The sequence below is a fragment of the Gastrolobium bilobum genome, unplaced genomic scaffold (assembly GCF_033153095.1).
Source record: "Gastrolobium bilobum isolate Gb01-03AN ecotype WA unplaced genomic scaffold, APGP_CSIRO_Gbil_v1 utg3566, whole genome shotgun sequence".
Classification (NCBI taxonomy): Eukaryota; Viridiplantae; Streptophyta; class Magnoliopsida; order Fabales; family Fabaceae; genus Gastrolobium; species Gastrolobium bilobum.
Genome location: NW_026895643.1, coordinates 54,320 through 61,988, shown reverse-complemented (window position 1 = coordinate 61,988; position 7,669 = coordinate 54,320).

Sequence of the window (7,669 nt, the reverse complement as noted above, 5' to 3'; positions counted from 1 at the left end):
CCGTGTACAGTTGGGAAGAACTATCTTGGTCGGGCACTTTGTGATCTGGGCTCAAGTGTAAATCTAATGCCAGCTTCCATCTTCAAGCAGCTTGACATATGAGCAGCAAGACCAACCACAGTCACTCTTCAACTTGCAGACGATCTATAGCCAAGCCAGAAGGAAAAATTGAAAATGTCCTTGTCCAAGTAGACAAGTTCATTCTACCAGCTGACTTCATCATCCTAGATTTTGAAGCAGATCAAGAAGTTCCAATAATTCTGGGCAGACCATTCCTGGCTACCGGTAATGCTATCATAAATGTCAGAAAGGGCGAACTTTCCACGAGTGTAAACGGAGAAGAAATGAAGTTTAATGTCATGAAAGCAATAAAATTTGATGAAGATAACACTGAGGAATGCTCTAGCATTTCAATCCTTGACTCGGTCATAAGAGAAGAACAACAGGAGCATTTGCAGCCAGAGATAGGCATGAAAGACTTTGAAGAGCTGGAAGAATATTCCCGAGCAGCTCTCGGTTCGACCAAGCAATACCTTGACCTGGGGTGACATTGCAAAAGTAACTAATGCTGATAAGCCTATAGTTTACACTAGACAGCAGACAAGGTCCACTAATTTGCCTTCAAGCTTTAAAGGAAAGGACATTAAGAAACAAAAGGACTTGAAGATTGAAAGTAGCCTTTTGTAGGCCATGAACATAAAAGAGGGAAAAATTAAATTTTTTTTGTGTGCGGAAGAAGCAACCTTTGCCCACCCTCAATCATGTTTAACCCATGAATCATGCAATAGACATGTTAGCGTTTAAAGTAGATACCTTTATTCGGATAATTATTCCTGATCAAATGCGTTCTTGATCAATTTTTCAGACTTGAAGAACACAAGTCCTCCGATGGAAATCCACACCATCTTGTTGTCTTGTAAGAGAAGAACACTTCTTCGAATGCCCAATATCCTTCAATGGATGTTGCTAGACTCAAGAGAAAAATAGAGATAAAGTAGTGTCTTTGGTTATTCCAAGAGAGAGATACTCGCCACACTGATGTGTGTGTTGGCTAAGGTTTCAGTGAAGAAAATTAGAGAAGAAGAAGAGATACGAAACTAAGGAAGAAGATGGGCTATATATAAATGTGGCGACTCATTAACCTTAGACTAGGTCAAATCAGCGCCCTCATCAAATCCCAATCTTATTGGGTAATTTTCTTAATTCTATCCAATCAATCCAATTGATTGGTTTCCCCAATTTCAGCCAATTAATTTAATTAATTGGTTTCCTTAATTTTGGTCAATCAATCCAATTGATTTGTTTCCAATCAATCTAATTGATTGGTTTCCTTTATTTTCTCCATCTTCAATAAATCTAATTTAATGACTATATTTAAATTCCAATTTTAAATTCGAAATTCGAAATTCAAAATTAGAATTTAAATTGATTTTATTTAAATTCAAATTTCAAATTCAAAATTCGAAATTAGAATTCAAATTAATTTTACTAATTTAACATTTAAATTAATTAGGTTACATCATAGATCAAGTCCAACTTGACCCATGATGCCACCTACTCTCTCTTGGCCCAATATGTGGGTTTTTCTAACTTAGGCCCATTATGCCTTATTGGACCAAAAACACATATGCTAAAATTCAAGACAATTTAAGGTGTTTATGTGCGACCCATTAGACCCAACATAGTCACTGACATAAATGGGCTTGGGCCCATTAGGCCCAATCCATCTAATGACAACACAGAGAACTAGCAATGCTTTGTTGCCCCAGAGCTTGTTGAGTTCATCGAATGATCAACCTGTTATACCTATTTGGTTACCGTGTGAGTTGTCCTTGACCTAGGTCAATGAAAACGTATCAACCGCTGCGGTCTAGGGTTAGCTTTTGCTGAAACAAGGAATCTTCATTTACGAACTCTAAAGAGCGGGCCATCTCATGACTCCTTTACTATGCATAGATTCCCGAGTCCCGTAAATGTCATCCCGGTTTCACCGGTCTACGGATAACCTAATCTCTCACAGAGATTAACGAATTCATTTAGCTTGTCACACTAGCCCTGAGTCCTTAGGGCATGCCCAAGAGTATACCTACGAGTCTCCATGTTTCAGGCAGACAAGATATACAATCAAAGCAAGCCTTCCAGAGCACAGGTCTATACGACAACGTCAGGTCTAAGAAAAGACACACCCAAATAATAAGAGACATTACCTATTGATACTATCTGTGAGATTTCCTTGTAGTGTCTCTTTGTGGGTCAGTTTAGTGCGAGCTATTCTCCAATAGGTCCACCCACGAGTCGGCTAAGACATCTCAATGTCTGTAGCTCACGAGGACTTTACCTTGCATCTCCATGCAAGTAGCTGAGTCGTGCTAGTCTTACCCGAGATCACCAATGCCCATTATCGGTATCTCTCGACTAGGAACATATTTTTGGCAATGGACGTGTGGTGTCATTGAGCCCTCATGATCGTGATCCCTATCACAAATCCTCAATGTGACACCTGTTCCATTCCAAGGGTTTTATCCAGTTACTCATATTCAATATTTGAGACATGCAATATGAAACAAGATAAATAATGCTTTTATTCATAAAATATATTCGTAACAAATAAAGAAGTACATGGGTCTATCTGACTTTCAGATTGTCTCTAAGACACCTATGTACTAACAAAGATGTACCAGAACAATTGTATAATATAGACACTAGTGACAGTGAAGCTGAAACAGACTTTGGTGATGATGCAATTGAAGATTCTGATTAGTTCTTTTTGATAGTTGAATATGGAAACATAATGGAATATGTTTTGGATATTGTTATGTTTTGGATATTGACAATATTTAGATCTTTTAATTGGCTACTTGGAATTTCTATTTGTTTTGGAGCAATTCTTTATTATTATTAATTAATTTTTATTTTTTAGCATATATATTATGGTGTATCTAGGTTATGTTAATACATTCCGTTATTTCCGCAACTGTAACCCGCTATAGCGCTATAGCATTTTTCAGGGTTGGCCACAACGGGCCCCAATCCGCTTTTAACTACTATGGTTCAGACCCTCAAGTGCCAAAGTTGAGCAACAATTTGAAAAATCTTCCATCTCATAAGCAGAAATGAGATTCCCATTGATTCTGTCTTGGGGGGATAACACACTATTAAAGTCCCTTATCAGAAGCCAAGGAACGTCAAGGGATGAGCCAAGATACATAAGACAGTCCCAAAGAGGTCTTCTTGCAATTACAGAATGAAGGCCATAAATAAAAGAAACCTGGAATTACTTTGCCGTAACTTTGCATTCAATGGCACAATGTATGATTTGGGAATTAGATTCTAATACTGTGAGTTGGACTCTATCAGATTTCCACAAGAGTAAGATACAGCCAGCATTATGATATTCAAAAGTATGGACATAGTCCTAATCCATGAACTTTCTATGCATAATCTCAGAAAGAGAAGAGACATCAAGCTTTGTTTCTAAAATTGCCATAACATCCACTCCTTGCTATGAAGAAAGTGTTGCATCCCCAGATGCTTCAGAGGCAAGTGAAAGCCTCTGATGTTCTAGGAAGATTTAATCATTTGGGATGACGGGAAGAAGTCTCCCTGACACAGTTTTGATTTTTAAATTTTGCCCCTTCCTCTGGTTCTATTTGAACCTCTTTGCGGTGTTTACCTTTGTTGGTCAATGAATGAGATTTGTGAGCATTGTTTCTAGCCTTGGATTTTTGAGTAAGAAAGCCTTCATCAGCAGTTGCAGGCTGAGTGGATGCATCTTTGGGGTCAGCCTCAATGGATAACAAATGTTGCTTTTCATTTTGGTCTGAGGTAGTTACCTTAGTAGTGCTAGCCTGAATGAAACTATGATCAGGAATTTTGTTAGGTTCAGTTGCTGTTACTGAATGGGTGATCAATTCCTGACCTGAAGGAGGGGTCACTTGCTGAATGGGAGCAATGACATTAGTGGCTTTAACTGTTGCTTTTGGTTGGGATTTTTCCCTCCTCCTACTGCTTTGCATTTTTCAAGAACATGGCCAATCATTTTGCAGTTACTACAAAAAGATGGTATGTTTTCATATTCAATCTTTTGGATACATGAACGACCGTTAGGAAGCTTGAATCAAACTTCATCTATGAGTTCATTGGTTGCATCAATCTCAACAAGAGCTCTAGCAAAAGAAATGGAACCCATGGTGGCTATAAGTTGATCAGTGCGCAGTGGCTTTCCTACTCTTGATAATATCTTACCCAGAGCTTGAGAATTTCACTGCTCCAAAGGAAGATTTCTAAGCTTCACCCAAACTGCAATCCGACTAAGTTCTTCATTACCAAAGTCAAAGAATGGTGGCATGATTTTCAGTAGTAAGGGACACTGAAATATGAAAACTAGCCATCCACTCTCATACACAGAATAAGGTTTGAAAACTAGCCATCCCTTCTACCAGCACCTTATTCATGCCATCCTCATCTTTGAATTTGAAAACTAGTCATCCACTCTCATACACAGAATAGGAGAAAGGAACTTGCCATTTGTCACAAGCTTCAAGGAAAGCTTTTTTACTTAGGAAACGACCAACAACATAACCAGTTAAGCTGTAACCCCATGTCTCTTCAAGAGTGTTGACATCTTGCATTTCAAGTAGGATTTCATCCTCTGCAGATCCTGGCATATATTGCAGGGAGAAACCTTTTGAGGGCTGCCTGTTATCTTTAAAAAGGTTTACCCAAGGGGTGGTAGTAGCATCCTTGTTCTTCTCTTGATTGCTTGGGTTGTCAATAGGAGGAGTTGTGTCATCACCAATGGAGAGGAGTCCTCTTCTATGGATTCAGAATCCTCCTCCCCTAAGGTTCGTGAACCACTGTGAGAATTCTCAACAATCAGTGTTTTCTTATGCAATTCGTCAAGCACCTGTTGTGCAGGTGAGGGGATTTCAACATTCAGAGTCTTCTGAGGCATTTTGTCGAACACCTGGTGTGTAGGGATAGACACAGATTCTAAGACAGCAATGGGTATCTCCTGTACTACAACATTTTCAGCAACCACTCTCACAATAGAGGGATTGGCTCTATGTACCTTGGGAATCTTCTTAGTTTTTGATTTACCCATGAGTCAGATAGCAAAGACTACAGACCAGAGCTAAATGCTAATGGGAAAAACGAAAAAACCCAAGAATAAGAGAGTAGATCCACAGATTAGTAAAAAGGAACCTAATACAAGCAAGGAGAAGAACGTTCTCTGCAGTTCGCACAAAGTTATGTAGTCCCAACAAAACAGATCTGAACAGTTCAGCAGAAAAAAAACGTGAAAAAGTGATAACTCTCCCAAATGAGAGTTAATTTGTTATTTTTATGATGAATTTGCTACATAAATTCCATATAAGTTGACCTTTTTGCATGATAACTGAGCTAATTATTGAATATTTATGGTTAAGTGCTTTGAGATGACTAAGTGTGGAAAATGAGACAATATTCCTTGATTTTGTGTAAGAAAAGATGACTTGTTAAGTGTTTGTCTTTGCAGGAAAAATTGACGTAGGAATGCTGTAGCAAAGAAGCTGACGAAGTAATGATATAGCAAGCGCTACAGCATGACAGCGTGGACAAAGGAACAACTGAACTTTTGAAATTCAAAAGTTAGTTAATTCCCAACAAATGGATAAGACACCAGCAAGGAAATACAATGATCAAGGACGATTTCAAAGATTGAGTCCTATCCCAAAATCCCAAAGAACAAGGACAACAAATCTTTACTTGTTCAACAATAACATTGGTACAAGAAATCCAAGAAGATCAAGATCTTAGCCAAGCAAGTGCCAACAGCCCAAGAATCTAGGGATACGATAAGGCTGCAACAACAAGATTCATGGATTTTCACTCTTAACCCTAAAGCCTAATTTCCCAACCATTTTTCCTATTTAAAGAAGAGTTCCCCCACGAATTAACGTACAGTTTTGGAGAGAGTTCAGAGAGGTTCAAGGTTCGAGAAGTCAGAAACAAGTGGGGACGTTTTAGAGAGAGACAGTAAGGTTCTTGGAGAGGGAAGAGCTGCTGGAGCAGTGCTGGAGCAAGGCAGTGATGACGTTTTCCTACAACATTCGTTTTCATCTTCTTTTCTGTTTTCCAATGAGTTCTTCCTTTCTTTTCTCTATATGAGCTAATTTGCTCTATAGGTAGGTGATAAAGTACCTATGCTGTAACATTGAGATGTATGCTTAAACTTTGTTTATGTTAATGTTTAATTAGTTATTCAACGAGTTTGCTTAATCTCATTCATGTGTGCATGTCGAGAGATACATATGTGATATTGAGGAGGTTGGGGCCGAGAGGTTTCCGAATCCAGACCCTTGTTGAATTGTGTGGATTAATTAGGTTAATTATAACTTGATTAAGTTGTGGGTAGAGAGATCATTCACACCACATAACCTTGAACTTGAACTTGAACAATTCAGTGATTAGTTTGGCCATAGAGATGTGAGAATTAGTTATTGGGTATATATGTTAGGTTGGCCAAAAGCCCCAGCATACCTTAGTGTTCGGTTACTAGTTAAACATTGATATAGCATCGTTAAAGCATCGTTTCAGTATTGCTGTATCAGGGAAATTGAACCTGACCTATATCTCATCCATCATTTTAATACTTTAGAATTAGTTTACTATTTTCTTAAATTTAATTGTCTTTTATTTTACCAATCCAATCATCACAATTAATCATTCTACCTAGGGTTGGCAAAACGGGCCAACCCGGCCCGACCCGCATTCAACCCGAAAAAAATGAGCCGGGTTAGGGTTGGCTCGAAAAAAAAAACGAGCCAGAAAACCTAACCCTACTCGACCCGAGTCGGGTTAGGGTTGGCTCGCGCGTTAGCTTAAAAATATGGCTCGTGGGTTGGCTTGAAAAAATAGCTCGCGAGTTGGCTCGAAAATTGGCTTGCGGATTGGCTCGAAAATTGGCTTGCGGGTTGGCTCGTTTTCATCCTATTTAAATGACCATGTAGTATTAATGCACCAGCTATGTGGCTTCCATTAGCTTAAACAAAGGGTTACAAAATGATAAATAAAAGCAAAATATTTTAGTTTCGAATTTTCTTCACAACAAATTTGCATAAACATCCAAAAACAATCAGAACCACTTGCTACCAAGTGGGTAAGATATTTGAACCAAACAGAGCCAGCACAGCCTAACAATATAAAAATGGAAGGGATGTGAGAAGATTAGGGACTTAGGTTTAGAGAAGGAAGAAAAATGATGACAACATGTGTGGGTTATGTCCATTTTTGTATATTATATTTTGTATTTTTTATAAAAAAAAAAACTCAACCCGCGAGCTGGCTTGTTTGACCTGTGAGTTGGCTCGTTTTTTCACGGGTTGAAACGAGCTGGGTTGGCAGCTCATTTTTGTCAAACCAACCTGACTCATTTTTGGCGGGTTACGATGGCTCGTTTTTGCCAACCCTAGTTCTACCTACTTTCTTCACCTAAATAATCATCACTTGACACTTATCTCCGTGGGAACGATACTTGAACTCACACATCTCTTTATTACTTGTGACACGTGCACTTGCGTATTTATGTGGAAGATTTAATTGATTACAATTTTCACAAAAAAAAAAAAGCACTAGTGAATAGTAACTATCTTCAAAGCATCTCCAGAAATGAACGCTAAGGAATGAG